This window comes from Rhinolophus sinicus, linkage group LG07 (genome assembly GCF_036562045.2).
Source record: "Rhinolophus sinicus isolate RSC01 linkage group LG07, ASM3656204v1, whole genome shotgun sequence".
Lineage (NCBI taxonomy): Eukaryota > Metazoa > Chordata > Mammalia > Chiroptera > Rhinolophidae > Rhinolophus > Rhinolophus sinicus.
The window spans coordinates 110,449,821-110,464,796 of NC_133757.1; the positions used below are offsets into that span (position 1 = coordinate 110,449,821).

The following is a 14,976-nucleotide window of genomic DNA, read 5'->3' on the forward strand; positions in this document are numbered from 1 at the left end:
CAGCCTTGGAAATTTTGCCTCCAGGTCTGAGGTCAGAGATGTTTTTTCAGCCTTTGCTGGGACGGGAGTCTCATTCTTCCTAGCCTGTCGATCTGCCAATCATGTTAGGAGGTCATCCATGTGGCCTGCTTTATGGGAGTAGAAGAAGTGACTCTTGAGACCACCATTTTCCATCTGAGATGACAATGAGCTGTCTGTCTACCCGCCCCCCTTCAGCCACTGGAAATGTTCACAGATGTGCCTGGACTCCAGCACTCCTGGATTCCTTGGCCTGGTGTCCATACCTGGGCATTGGGAGCCTGGGCTTCAGGGTTTGGGACTTGTCCCAAGGTCATATGATTCAACCCGAAGGTCTTTAAATGAGGGCTGAAGGGATTAATCTTTTAAATGCGAAAAAATGCTGATGATTTTTATGTGGAAGTTGCATCTTGGTGATGAGGATGAAACATTTTGAAATGAATTTAAACTCTAAACTCTAGATTTGTGTTAAATACATCAAACGTACTGATTTTTAGAGATGATTATTAGATCAAAGTGTGGAGACAGTGACTAAAATTCTTTAGTCCACTGGGGTGAATCTTGATTGTGTCTTGCTTCTCCAACTTTGGGGTGCATTAGAATCCCCTGGAGAGCCCATGAAAACACTGAGTGCTGAGCCTCACCACTGAAGTTTCTGATCTAGTAGGTCTGAAGTGGGGCCTGAGAATTGGCATTTTTAACAGGCCCCCAGGTGATCTTGATGCTGGTGGTCTGGGGACTGTGTTTGGGGACCACAGTGCTGGGGGCATGGGCTGTACAGCCTGGCGTCTAAACTAGACTTGTAACCCCAAGCATGGTCCACATCACGTGGGAAACCTGTTAGAAACAGAGTCCCAAGCCCCACTCCAGACCTAGTGTCTCTGAATCTACATTTTGTAAGGTGCCCAGGTAATTAGTATGGACATGAAAGTGTGAGAAGTGCCACTCTCAAGGGCCCTGTATATTTGTTTTTGTCCAGTAACCTGTGAATTGTTCTGAATTTCCAGGATGAAAAGCTGTCTGAGTCACATAGCTTTCAATCTGCACACAGCTCTGATTGATTATGACCGAGCACTCCCTGAGAATCATCTTAGCACCATGTAGTCTAGGGTTTTACTCACCTGTCACTCATGTCTCATCAAAGAGTGGATCAAGGCCTATAACAATGGCCAATGACCAAAATCCAGTGGCTTAAGTACACTGACAAGCTTGCTTTTACCCACAGGAACTAAAGGCGCAAGGAGACACACTCTTATACTTCTATAATTATGAATGGGGTGACTCCTTGGGAGCCAGAACCCCATGAACCAGACAGGAGCTCATGGCTGTCCACCTTTTAGCCCCATTGTACAATTGGGTACAGCAGAAACACCCATGCTGCTCTTGGCAGGGCTGGCTGCAGCTCTCCCTGTGTGAAGCCAGGTGTTCCACATCAAATAACACTGCCCTGGACCTGAGAAACCCAGGGAAAAATGTAAATGAAACTAAACAGTTATGATAAGAACCAGACAACCACCCATCCACCCTGCCCCAACTCATCCCACCCCCCTCCACCTCCCTTCTTTGCTCATAGAGCCGAAATGCCTGGAAGTATCTTTAGAATTTCAAATGCTGTTTAAAAAAACAGACTCCACAAACCTGGGAAATCAGGACAGATTTATTGGAGGCCCTGGGCACACAGGACTTCGCCCAGAAGATCCCATCAAGATATGCAGTTAAGGAAAGGGTTTGCAGATGACAGTTTACTAAATGTGCATATTTGGCGACTAAACCAAACATTGGGTGCATCTTTCGTGGTTTTGCATCGTCCTAGCGAGTCATTCATTCAACAAGTGTATACTCAGTGGTTGGGTCTGTGGGGAAATACAAAAAAAGAAGCTTCTTGTAGGGCAAATACTGTGATGATAAAAAGCTAGCGTGCAAGGTGTGGCGTGCCGGAGCAGGCTGTGGAAAATAGGGTGCCAGAGCTCGCGGGAAGACGGGCCACAGCAATACGAGCGTACACTGGTGATTGAAGTTGTGGATGTCTCTTGATGTCATTCAGTTTCTGTTTCCAATGAGCCCATTTTTTGGATTAATGATCATTTACCAAAGGAGCTGTGACCTAGAGGGAGAGTCTTGGAACCAAGGCTGCTGGAGATATGCATATGGACTGGTTTAGTGGCTTTAAATCATGCAGGGCTTTCTAGTGCACTTAAAACAAAACCCAAACTCTTTGTCGGTACCTACAAGAGAGTGCATAATTATCTCCTACATCTCCAAACTCCGTCTTCCCTTTGATTCCAATACTCCAGCTAGTCTGCCCTCCATGACCATGACCAGTCCTTTCCTCTCTCCAGGTCTTGGTTTTTTATTCTCTTTGGGATGCCCCTTTCCAAACTCTTCACATCCTCTTCCTGCATTGGGATTTCTGTGGCCTCCCTGTTTAAAGTAGCTCTCACTCCCAATTTCTCTCTATGCCATCACCCCGTTCTTTTCCCTTGTTCTTTTCCCACCCCGTTGTTTTAACTGGCCTGATTATCAATTACTATGCAACAAAGTACTGTAAAACTCAGTGATTTAAAGCAAAAACAATCATTTTATTATATCTCTAAGTTTTTTTGGGACAGAAATTGAGGAATGGCCTGGTTGGGTGGCTTCTGCTCAGAACGGAGTCTGTCATGCAATTGCATTCAGGAGGTGACTGGAGCTGGACCAGCGTGGGGTTGCAGCCGCTGGCCTGGGAGGGTATCCCTCTCCTTCGTGGAGTCTCATGGTCTCTCCAGATAGGCTAGATTTAGCTTCCTCTTAGCGTAGTGGCCTCAGCATAGTCTGGCTGCTTACAGGGTGATTGAAGGCTTCCAGAGACACACGTTCCTGTGAACCAAGTGTAAGTTGCATAACCTTTTATGACAGTGACACTGGAAGTCACTCAGCATCATTTCTACTTTTTAATGGCCCAGATTCAAGGGTGCAGGAATAAGACACCACATCTTGATGGGGATGACTCCAGGAAAGCATGTGCAATTGGAGATCTTGTTGCATGCAACCTTAGAAAATACAGTCTGCCACAATACCATTTATTGCCGTATGTATAGTGTATATTGCGAGTTTTCTATTAGATCTCCCTCCTTCCAATGTATGTTCTCTGAGGGCCAGAGCCCTGTCTGTCTGGTTATTCCTGTACCACCAGCCACAGAGGGTATGGAGTCATTGTTCAACTCAGTGTTGAATGAGTGCCCAAATGCCAGGATAAGTGAATGCTTCAACTCAAATCTTTCATGACACTGAAACATATCATTGGTGAATGTTGACCTACCCACTTTTTAAAGGATGCAGCAATAACTACACAGCAGCAATAAGAAGTCTGTCTTACCCCTTCCTCCTTTTAAGTTGGCGTTTCTCTAATGCTGTTTAGTTTTCATTTGAAAGAAACAGACCTTCTGAGGCTCTGCCTGTGTTCTGTGGCCTTCTTGTCCCAGGCACCGTGACCCAGACACCCTTCTCAGAGATGCCCCCTTCCTTCCTCTCGTCTTCTGCCCTATCTAGTTTTTCCATCGGCACACCAAGTCCTCCCATGCAGGGCAGTAGGTATGTCAGGGAATTCTCTCTACAGATACCGAATTGAATGATAATTGGATCACATTTAACCTGGCCAGATGGTAAGACATTTGGCCACTGATTAGCTTTCTATATAATTTTTTCACATCTCAGTAAGGAACTGTTTGATGAGCGGTTTTTGGCCCCCTTTAAGTTTTTTGTTTTTGTTTTTTTCCCTTAACTAGCTCAGTTCTCTACTACATATGCCTCAAGTGTTTTGTTAAATTGCTTGGAAAGGCATTTAGGGCCAAGTGGAGTTGAGATTGAATAGGTCCAGGCACAGTTTTCCAAGTGGAATTTTGGGAGGGGGGAGGGTGTCTCATGAACGTTCTTTAAAGATGCTGTACATGAAATGCATTTTGATTACCTCCCAGGAGAAGAGTAATGATGTATCTTTACAAGGTGGTTTTCAGATGAGGATTCCTTATAAAATTCCTTGCTGTTTTTCTTTTATAATGAGGATAGAAGCAAATTGGGTAATGAAGTAAGACGAGCAACATGACGTTCTAACATTGAGAAGTTCTGCGCTCCTGTTTTGCTTCTGTGACAGTATTCAGGCTGTATCTTTTCCTTAGGGGATTTAACTTTACGGAACATTAACTGAACACATCATGTTTGGAGCAGTATGAGAATACCATGCTCTCGTTGGCCCAGACTACCTGCCTGCAAATTAATTAACTTTCCTGAATCTGAGTACGTATTTTGTTGCAGCTGCTTCTACTTCTAGTGAAGTAGCTTATAAATACAAGAAAGAAGAGAGAAATCCTGAACTGGAGTTGAATGGACAGACTGATCAAAGAGATTGAAATCAGAAGCTTGTGACCCTAATGGTGATGGAGGGAAGATGTGGTTTGGCTGGCCCAGGTGTCCAGCAGGCCTGGATGTGGGTATGGCAATAGCAGGGAATCTTAATAATGCTCAGGGTGACAAGTCGTAATGCATTTATTTCAGGGACTAAGTGAAAATCGCACCTGGAATCTTCACTGTGACATGAGATCTCCCCCTTCTCTCTTGGCCCAGGCCCCAGACATTGGTCTTAAATAAATAACCAAAGTGGATTGGATTTAACCGAAAAAATTTTGGCCAGATAAGTACTTTTAGACACGAATAGGGTTATCTTTATTGTCTGAATATTGTTTCTCCTCCCACATTCTCAACATTTGGAGAATGAAGAAACTCCCTCATACCCACCTTTGTCTTCCCAACAGGGCCTGGACTGGTCTTCAGTCATTATGTATCGATGGATTGGTGGGTGGTTGTAAGTGCTCTTAACACTGTCCTGTGATGAAATCAGTGTTTCCTGGGCCCAGTGTTAGGTTTTATTGTGTAAATGAAAAGAGAAAGTATGTAAGAAGGAAACTGCCAACCTCCTCCTCTTCCTCCTTCCTTTCCTTCCCTTTCTTTTTCTCTTTCTCTCCTCTTTTTTCCTTGCTTTCCCTTCCTTCCCTGTTCCCGTTCTTCTTTTGTCTTCCCCCCTCCCTCCTTCTCCCCTTCCCTCCCTCCCTCCCATCTTCCTTTGATTTTCACTCATTATAGAAATATAGGCATGGGTTTATTTTATTTTTGTTTTTTTCTCAAACTCTGGTAGTCACACTTCCCTTTTTCCCTTTACATTTGTGGTAAGTATAATACGTTGATATGAATTATTTTTTGAAATGCAATCTTATACAGGGAATCAAGTAGGGGAAGCACATTAATATGAGATCCTAAGTCAAGACATGTAGAAGTGAAATACTTTAAAACAAGCCTCTGAAGACAACAGAAACAAATGATTGTTGCAATGAAGCAAGGAAGTATAGAGGCCAGTCTTCACATATATCCGTGGTGGTAGGGAGATTGAAAGTAGGTAAAACAATGTGAGTTCAGGTCCAGAATGACATCACAATGCTTTGTGAGATAAGTGCAGCGGACCCTTGTGAAATGCCTTTCGCAAGATCCCTGATGCTCTGCAGGCCTTTGAAAAACCCTGTGGACTTTGTTTTTACCAAAGTTGGTAACAAAGTGAGTCCCATTAGATAATGAACAAACTTATCAACAAAGCATGACTACATTAGAGTGTATTAAACCCATCATCAGAAATAAATGTTTGAAAACAAGATGAGAATAAATATTATCATGAACTTGGCAGTCATGTGGGAGACAACACAAATACCTAGAAATTTGGAGTAATTAAGTCATAAGCTTAGTTTTTTTTAAAAAATGGATGGGCAAAGTTAAATAAATTCCAAGTCCCCTTCTCCTTACCAGAAACAACCAGTTGTTGTCCATTATGCCAAAGTGGGCGAGTTTGGTCCCCAGACTTCTAATGAATTGTATTCATATCCAAGAAACACTATTTTCAGAGCACTTTCACTGTGGTATCTCCTTTGATGTTGGCAAAAATGTGGCAGTTATCTTTATATCCAGTTTATCAAATGTAGAATAAGTATTATGATTTCTTTCAAATGCTAGCCTGCCAGTGTCTCTTGAATATGAATTGGAAAGACCACTGATGAGTGACTGCTGACGTTCTGACTCAGTTTCCACTGCTGGTCCAGTGATCCCACTACCATCCCCTTATCTTGTCCAAATTATCTTAGGCCTTCTACTGTGAACACAGATTAATTTATGTAGTTATCATTGATTCACAGATGTCTGGTTAGAACAGCACATGACCTTATATTGCACTCTGAGCTCAAGGGAATATAAGAATTGCCACACCGACCCACCTGCTCTCTTACTCTCGCTGAGGCATGCTCCCTGGAAGAACACTGTTGCCCTCTTCTCAGCCATCCTTAAAATTTGGGTGTATTTCAGCTTCAGTATCCATTTTCCTTTTGCACATGTCCATAGGAGAAAGAAGGCAGCATTTAGCTTATTCTAACAATCTGGAGGTTACTTTTGAAAGAGTTGGGATAATAAGTAGAATTTCCTAAAATGTTGCCGCTCAAAGAGGGGCCTGTGCAGCAGGGACATTGAAATTACCTGGCAGCTGCTTAGAAATGTAAACTCTCAGGCTCCACTCCATACTTGGTGAATCGTAAACTGCCTTTCACAAGATCCCCAGGTAACTGGCATGGAAAGACATGACGTTTGAGAAGCCCTGGCCTGAAAGACAGAGTGCGAATGAATAGGGCTGGGGATCGGGGGGTCAGGGTCACACACAGCATCTGAGGTAGAAGAAATGAACACGTCTTCTCAGGGGTTTGCTATTCTGGAGGTTTGGTTGGCGATGTCTGCTGCTCAAGGTTTTTAGCACTAGAGGGTGACATTGGGCTGCAGAGCTCCGTGAGCAAGGCCTCTTTCCAGGAAACACATGGGCATCTTCAAATGATACACTATTAGACTTTTTGAGGGTCTCTCCTGTCAGATTTACTCTTGTTACCAAATAATGACTGCCGTTCATTTGGCATGAACGGTGTGCCAAGCACTGTGCCTTGCTCTGTACGTGAATGGCCTCATTTAATCCTCAGAGGTGCTGTTATTGCCCGACTTCCGAGATGAAGAAACTGGGCTCCGGGAGGTCAGCAAATATGTTTCACACAGCTGAGAAGTGACAAGAAGTGATGGAGCCTGGACCAGACTGGGGCTGTGGTTGTGAGCCTGGGCTCTGATCTCCCACGGCACCACCCCCTCCCACTTCTCCCAGCAGCCCTGCAGGGCAGGCATAATGAAGTAAACAACTGTGACCCTGTTAAACAATTAAAATAGGAGAACAAAGAACTCAGTTAAAAGTCTGTACACTTTTAATGTACTTTCTCTGTGAGGCAGAAGAACACAGAGGTGACGTGTACAGGCTTGACAGTTTTCTGTCTGATGCAGGAGCCACTGGCCTGGGATGGCTATTGGACGCTGGGATGGCTATGGCTATGTGGCTACTGGGACTGAAGAACTGAATGTTTAATTCGTTTAATTCTAATTAGTTTATTTTTAAAACTGATACTCGAGTCAGTTATTGGAAAATTTTAAGAATGTTTGGAACAACTTGGGTATGTGAATCTTCTTTTTCAACTGTCAAGTATTTTGATAAAAATCTCCTGTCCGAATTAAGGCATGCTGTAAGTGTGGAACACACACTGGTTTTCAAAGACTTAGTATAAAAAAAAAAGAACGTAAACTATTTCATTAATGATTTATATATTGATTACATGTTGAAACGATCATATTCTGGGTACCTGGAGTCATATAAAATATATTATTAAAATTACTTCCACCTGTTTCTTTTTATTTTTTTAATGTGGCTACTAGAAAATTTAAAATGATACATGTGGTTCACATAATATTTCTGTTGGCCCAGGCTGCTCCAGAGATGGATCATGGGGTTCAAATCCTCATTCTACCGTTTAATAGCTGTGAGAATCCTATGTTCTTCCATTGTTTCCTCCTTTGTAAAATGCTGTAGGAGTACCTATTAGATAATGAGCAGACTTACTCACATGGTTGTTGAGAAGTTTAAATGAGTTAGTATTTGTCAAGTGCTCATTGGATGCTGTTCTCCAGGGGTCTTTTGTGTTTCTGCCCATCTTGTAAGTAGCAGCGCTGAATGCCTTTGTTCTGAACTGTCTTTTCAAGGATGCTTGTATAGCAAACAGCCTTGGAAGACAGAGGTAGCTTCTCCCTCTAAGGCAAAGATCAGGTAGGTTTGCCTACATAAAAGACTTGGTATCCCTAAGCTCAAAGTTCCTCTTCTACAACTCAACCCGCTGCATGTGCAAGTATGACCTGGCCCTTTCTGTGTTACCCTGTGGGAACTGGGCCTCAGAGAACTCGTTTTGGGATATGGCAATTGCTGTGAGTAATGAACTGTCATTTGTCCCTGACCTGAGGTCTTGTGCCTTCTGCCAGCATCCATGAAATCATGGCAGCCCAACTTGTTAGCTTCTAATTAGAGTGAACTCTTAGACCCTTCACAGTTCTTGATGGTACTGAGAAGAGACCTGGCACACAGTATCACGTAAGTGTTAGATATTATTACTGTTAATATTATCCCCACTTATTTCCATTTGGATTAGCTGAATCACTACTGTCATATGCCTTTTGTGTCAACTTCCATTTAGGGAAAGATCTTTTCTTCACTCTTTCTTTGGACCTCTGACATTCCCCTTAGCTGTACCTTATTGCTTATGCCTCGTGGTTACTTCAGGTTGCATGAGGTGAAATGGTTAGACTAATGGATTTGGTTTTCTCTCTCTAAATATTGTTTTTCCATTGCTGCAGAATTCTTCTCTTCCAGAGCAATTTTATGGAACTAACTAGAAAGGCACATAGTGGCGTTCTCATGCCCCTGCTTCCTCTGTCTGTACTTTCTCTAACACAGAGAAGCGTTTGGCCCATGACGAGTGTTAGCCACCGTCACTTCTCTCTACCAGCAATTCTGTGCTACTTCTTTCCTTGTTTACACCCAGAGATGTGTGTCCACATTATCACAGCACATAATTTCCATGCCTGCATAATGGATTTTGACTGTACTATAAAACTATACCTAGAGTTAAGAATTTTAATGGTTTTGGTCAGAGGCCAGTGTAAAAAAATTCAGCGCAAAGAGTATGTAGAATATACTATTTGGAATGAGCTACAGGATAAGTATGAGACAAAGTTAAAGGGAATGTGAGATTTTCCTGTGTGAATGATATAGAAGGGATTAGCAAACACAGACATCACCAAAACGTTTCCACTGAACTGGTGGAATTACCTTTAACTCTGATTTTTGAAACAGCTAATATAAAAAGACACTCTATTTTTTATATAGGCAACTTCAATTTAATCAAAATGAAATAAAATGAAGCATTCAGTTCCTCAGTCACACCAGTCACATTTCAAGGGCTCGATAACCACACGTGGGTAGTGGCTACCGTACTGGACAGTGTACATGTAGTACATTTCCATCATCACAGGAAGTTCTGTTGGCATCTGTGCTCTAAAAAATTTCGTAAATGTTTGAATCAGATAGTGAGTATTGTTCTTTAGTGAATAACAGTTGCTTCTAGGGCAGTTTGGTATAATTCTAGATGTGTTTACAACTTTAAATAACATGACTATATTTTGGTGTTAAGATAAAGGGATAAAACATTATTTCTGAAAATCAATACAACACAGGAGTTCCTTTTCTGTTTTCAAGGTCTGTATTTTCCTTTAAATATATTTATTGATAGTTTCCTTTTTAATTCTTTTCTCTTGATTGGAGTCTTTCATGGTATTTGGTTATTGTTACACCTTTAAACAAGCATCTATTTTATTTTATGGTACATGTTGCTTTAGCAACCCAGTTTAGTTTGAGCATATAGATGAATTCCAACGTGCATGAACATATTGTACCTGTTTGATGATTCTGATGCTATTGCTGAAAATAAAAACAGCAGCTGTAGTAACAACAGCAAGTAGCCCAGTCTCATGATGGTGACTGACTGCCATGCACAAATAGTTACTCTGTGTTGTGTCCATTCTACGAACTAAGCACAAACCTGGAATTAAGGCACATGACATATCATTGTTTGCTTTCTGGAGGCAGAAAGCCATGTTTCTGTGAAGTCTTTTCCAGTATTACTAGTCTGTCCTTGAAGGTAAAACCACCTATAAACCATGCTTTAGATCCTTGCTCTTCAAAGTGGGGCCCATGTACCAGCGGCATTGGCATCCCCTGGGTGTTTATTAGAGATATGGAATCTGAGCCCCACCCCAGACCTATTGAATCAGATCTGTATTTAGCAAAGTTCCCAGGTGACTCGAAGTTCTCAGACTGAAGTTTGAGAAGCACTGCTTTAGACAATAAAAATGAGACCTTAGTAAGTCTGATGCCATTTCTAGGGCATGGTGTTGTGGGTTGAATTGTGTCTCCCCCCAAATTTCTATGTTGGAGTCTAAACCCCAGTACCTCGAATGTGACCTTGTTTGGAGATAAGGTCTTTACAGGGGTGATCAAGTTACCATGAGGTCATTAGGGTGGGCTCAAATCCAGTATGGCTGGTGTCCTTATAAAAAGGGGGAATTTGGACTCAGAGACATGTATAGAAGGAGACTATGTGAAGACACAGGGAGAAGACTGCCATTTACAAACCAAGGAGACAGGCCAGGAACAGAACCTTCCCTCACAGCCTTCAGAAGTAACCAAGTCTGCTGATACCATGATTTCAAACTTCTAGCCTCCAAAGCTAAAAGACAACACATTTTTGTCGTTTAAGCCACTCTGTCAACGGTACTGTTTGAGCAGCCCTAACAGACGTGTGCTTACACTTTCTTCTGTATCATGAATTGTCTGCCTTTTAGATGATGTCTTCCAGGCATTTATGCTCCATATCTGCCCTGAATATGGTATCTATCTATCTATCTATCTATCTATCTATCTATCTATCTATCTATCTATCTAGCTGTAAGAGTGTCTTTTCTAATTATTTAGCCATCACAAATTAATGAAAAGGAGTAGTGAATGGACTCCTACCTGAGAATTGGCAATTTCAAATCTGCAATCCACGTGGATCCTGGGATTAGTAGTATCCAATAACAATACCTGTTTGAGCTGGAAGGAACCTAAGTCTCATTTTATACACCAGGAAACTGAGTCATAGTGCAGTGAAGGACTTACCCAATACCATCCGGTTAATCCTTTGGAGACACAAAGCCAGGATCCACGTCTCACAGCCCTGGCTCAAAGTTCCGGCCAGCACACCTGGCATGTGTGGCTTTTGGTAGCTGGAGATCATAGAACAGAGTGTCTGTGATAATCTAAATTGCTCTACATGAAACACATGGATTTTGCATCAAGTAGGTTTAATTATAAAGCTATAAACATGTCAAAGGGATCTGATGACATCTTATTAAATTACAAGAGTGAGTGCAAGTAGTTTCTGATGTGGGCTTAGTCCCAAGAAGAATGAGTTTTATAGTCAGGAACTACCCAGGCTTCTCCCTCCCTCTCCCTGCCTCATCCTTCCCCCCTTTTACATTCTGTTTGTTTTAATCCTGGAAAATATTATATAGAAATCAAACGTAAGTTATGAAGATACAGGAGAAATATTTCATCCAAGTTGGTATTTTGTGTTTTTTTTTTTTTTTACTTTTATCCTTTTATTCCTTTGAATGATGGTAGGATTTAATCTCCGGAGAGCTCTTTCTGGAATGCCAAATTAAAAACAAAAAAACAAAAAACTATATATTTTTTTCTGATCAGATACTAAGTGCGGCTGCTATTTTACATTGTACTATCTCTCACATTAGCTTGTCAGACTCCTAGGCAAACTGGAAGCTGATAGTTTTAATAGTACAAATGTGAGCTATGAAAATTCTTAGTGACAACTGTGGGAGTAATGGCCGTTTACACTGGTAGCCGCCTAAATAATTTAAGGGTTCCCTATCATGTTTGGAGGTAGGATCCCTCTGACTGCATCTTGCTGTGATCACATTAAGATTCAAGGCAGTGGTTTGTTAATGTGTTCTCCTGAAGACAATCTCACCATGTCCTTTTGTAATTCTACCATGTCATCTCTCTTCTCATCTGTGTCTTAACTATATATATAATCTTAAGCTGAAAAAGGAAAAGAGAAAGCCCGTCAAGTATTTACAACAAAGAGAATTTAATGCCGGGAACTGATTACACTGATGAGAGAGCTGAGAAGCCAATCAAAGGACAGTGAGGGAGCCCAGTTTAGCAACAGCAAGAACCCACTTCCCTCTCTAGCTGTTATATACTTATTATTATTATTATTATTTTCTGATGGCTGCTCTAGGTCTGTCAGGGATTTTTTTTTAATTAAAGTTTATTGGGGTGACAATTGTTAGTAAAGTTACATAGATTTCAGGAGTACAATTCTGTAATACATCATCTATATCTCACATTGTGTGCTCACCACCCAGAGTCAGTTCCCCTTCCATCACCATATATTTGACCCCCTTTACCCTCATCTACCATTTCCCCATCCCCCTCTTACCCTCTGGTAACCACTAAACTATGGTCTGTGTCTATGAGTTTTTGTTTCTTCATTTGTTTGTCTTGTTCCTTTGTTGTTTTCAGTTTTATATACCACATTATCAGTGAAATCACATGGTTCTTTACCTTTTCTGACTTATTTCGCTTAGCATTATAATCTCAAGATCCATCCATGTTGTCACAAATGGTCCTATTTCATCTTTTCTTTTGGCAGAGTACTATTCCATTGTGTATACATATACCACAACTTCTTTATCCAATCATCTATTGAAGGACACTGGTTGTTTCCATGTCTTGGCCACCGTAAATAAAGCTTCAGTGAACATTGGAGCAGTCTGTCAGGGATTTTAAAAGTAGGAGATATGCCCTCGGGAGATTTATAACCTAGTTGGAGAGACCAGACATGCACAGGAAACCAAGATCGTGATTAGGGACTAAAACACTGGGAGGGCAGTGCCTAATGGAGAGAGAACTCTGGTGCTTCCTGGGGCACTGAGGAGTTAAAGGACACTTTTCACGGTGTCACTTTGCCTAACAAAACTTCTGGAGAGTAACCTGAACAAAGGGACTCTGTCTGTGACTCTGTAACACATTTTATTTTCTTAGGAATAAACATTTCTTGTAGAGAAACTCTCAATGAGTCAAACAGATGTATTTATTCAGGAAGAAAGGAGACCTAGATGAAAGCATTTGTTCTTCTAAAGAATATTGGCAGATTTAATATTCATGTTCAAATTAGCATATCTGACCTTACATAAATACTCTTGATAGGGTTAACTGGAAGCAAAATGGCAATGCCAACAAAGTTTGGGGGTGTCTGCAATCACCTTTTGTCATGCCCTTCCTCTTCTAGATGCGTCTGCCCTTCAGTTTGGGCTCTCCGTACTCTCACCTGCTAGTTTACATTCTTCACTTATAGTTGTTACTTACTTGAAAGAATCAGATTTAAGTCATTTACAATTTAGAATCACTTGAAATCAATATATAACATGCTATGACTGCCTAATATATCTACCCAATTGAAACTGACCTTTAACAGTGGCATTGTATTTTGGGGAGTAAAATTTTAAAATTAGAATATGAAAAATGACAAAAGGCAGGAATATTTTGAAGAAGCAGTTTGGGTATAGAATATCTGAAAATTAGTGTTCATATAATCAGTATGAGTATGTCGGAAAAACTTTTTTAAAATACTGAAATAAGAAAGAATTTTAAAATAGCACATGTATATTAGGTCATAAGATAAAGTTTAATACATTTGATCATGTTAAAGGACACAAAACACAGTCAATCTAATCAAATTTCAGGCATGCATTTACATAAATATATTAAATTAAGAAAAGAAATTGTACACTTAAACATCCTTTTCACCTAAAAAATCATTAAATCCACAGATCAACAATAAAAACCAATTCTCTGCATTTACCACTTTAAGATACAATTGTTCTATTTTAAAGATAACACAAATACACTTGTTAGAATTTATATGCATTATACATATATTATATATTACATAGATAGTGTGTATACATATGTAGTGTTTGTACAGATAGATAAATATATATATACATGGGTGTGTGCACACATACAGGTACACACAGATGTACTTTAGGCCATCTGTACTATTATTGCTGGATTCTAATATTGAGCTGAATTGGAGCTGGGTGGGTGTGATTAGTGTCTTTTGCTTCAAACACGTCCATCATACCCATTGGGCTCACAATCCCCCACTGTAAATGTCCCTGCCTTTTCTATGGCACATAATCACGCTAGGCACTTCAATAAATATTTGTTGAATTAATGAATGGATCGATGACTGACTAATAGAATACTGATCAAAGAGACATGCATATTATAATAACTTGGTTAAAGAAGTCAGATTAATTCAAACTTGGATTATCTGAGCCAATGACTTTACATGTTACTTTTCATCTGAACATTTATAGAAATCCCCACTAGTAACATATATTAACTCTGCTCCCTTAAATGTGTGCTTTTATACTTATTCACACAGCCTTCTGCCTCTTATTAACAGAAATTCAGGCCAGGATTGGTTCTGGTATCTTCTGTGAGTGAGGTTATGGACAAATTGCCCTAATTGTCAACAACCTAAAGGAAAATGGACACTTAGGAAAACCAAAATGTGTTAGAGGAATGATAAAATTAACCATTCTTTAAAACTGGACAAAATTAATCATAGATAAAACCAGGAAAGATGGGGGGGGGTTCTTTGAATATTTCTCTTATGCTTATTAATGATAATAATTTGGTAATTTTTTCATTTTAATTAGATGGGTTTCTTTTAAATAAATAGTCTTCTTTCACATATCCTAGGGACTCAAGCTCCAAAAATTCCATAGTACCTCAGTATCATGTTACTACATGGTTCTTGGTGAAGTGCGTGTCTAAAAATGTCCTATAAATATAATGAGATATGGGAAATATCTGCTATCTGATAAGGTTGTCAGTTAGATTTCTCA

General features: G+C 40.5%; 1 protein-coding gene across 1 annotated transcript in view; it reads left to right on the forward strand.

Annotated features, from left to right (window-relative positions):
* ANAPC10 (anaphase promoting complex subunit 10) overlaps positions 1–14,976 on the forward strand; it is a 274,574-nt gene that overhangs the window by 168,790 nt on the left and 90,808 nt on the right. The window lies entirely within an intron of this gene.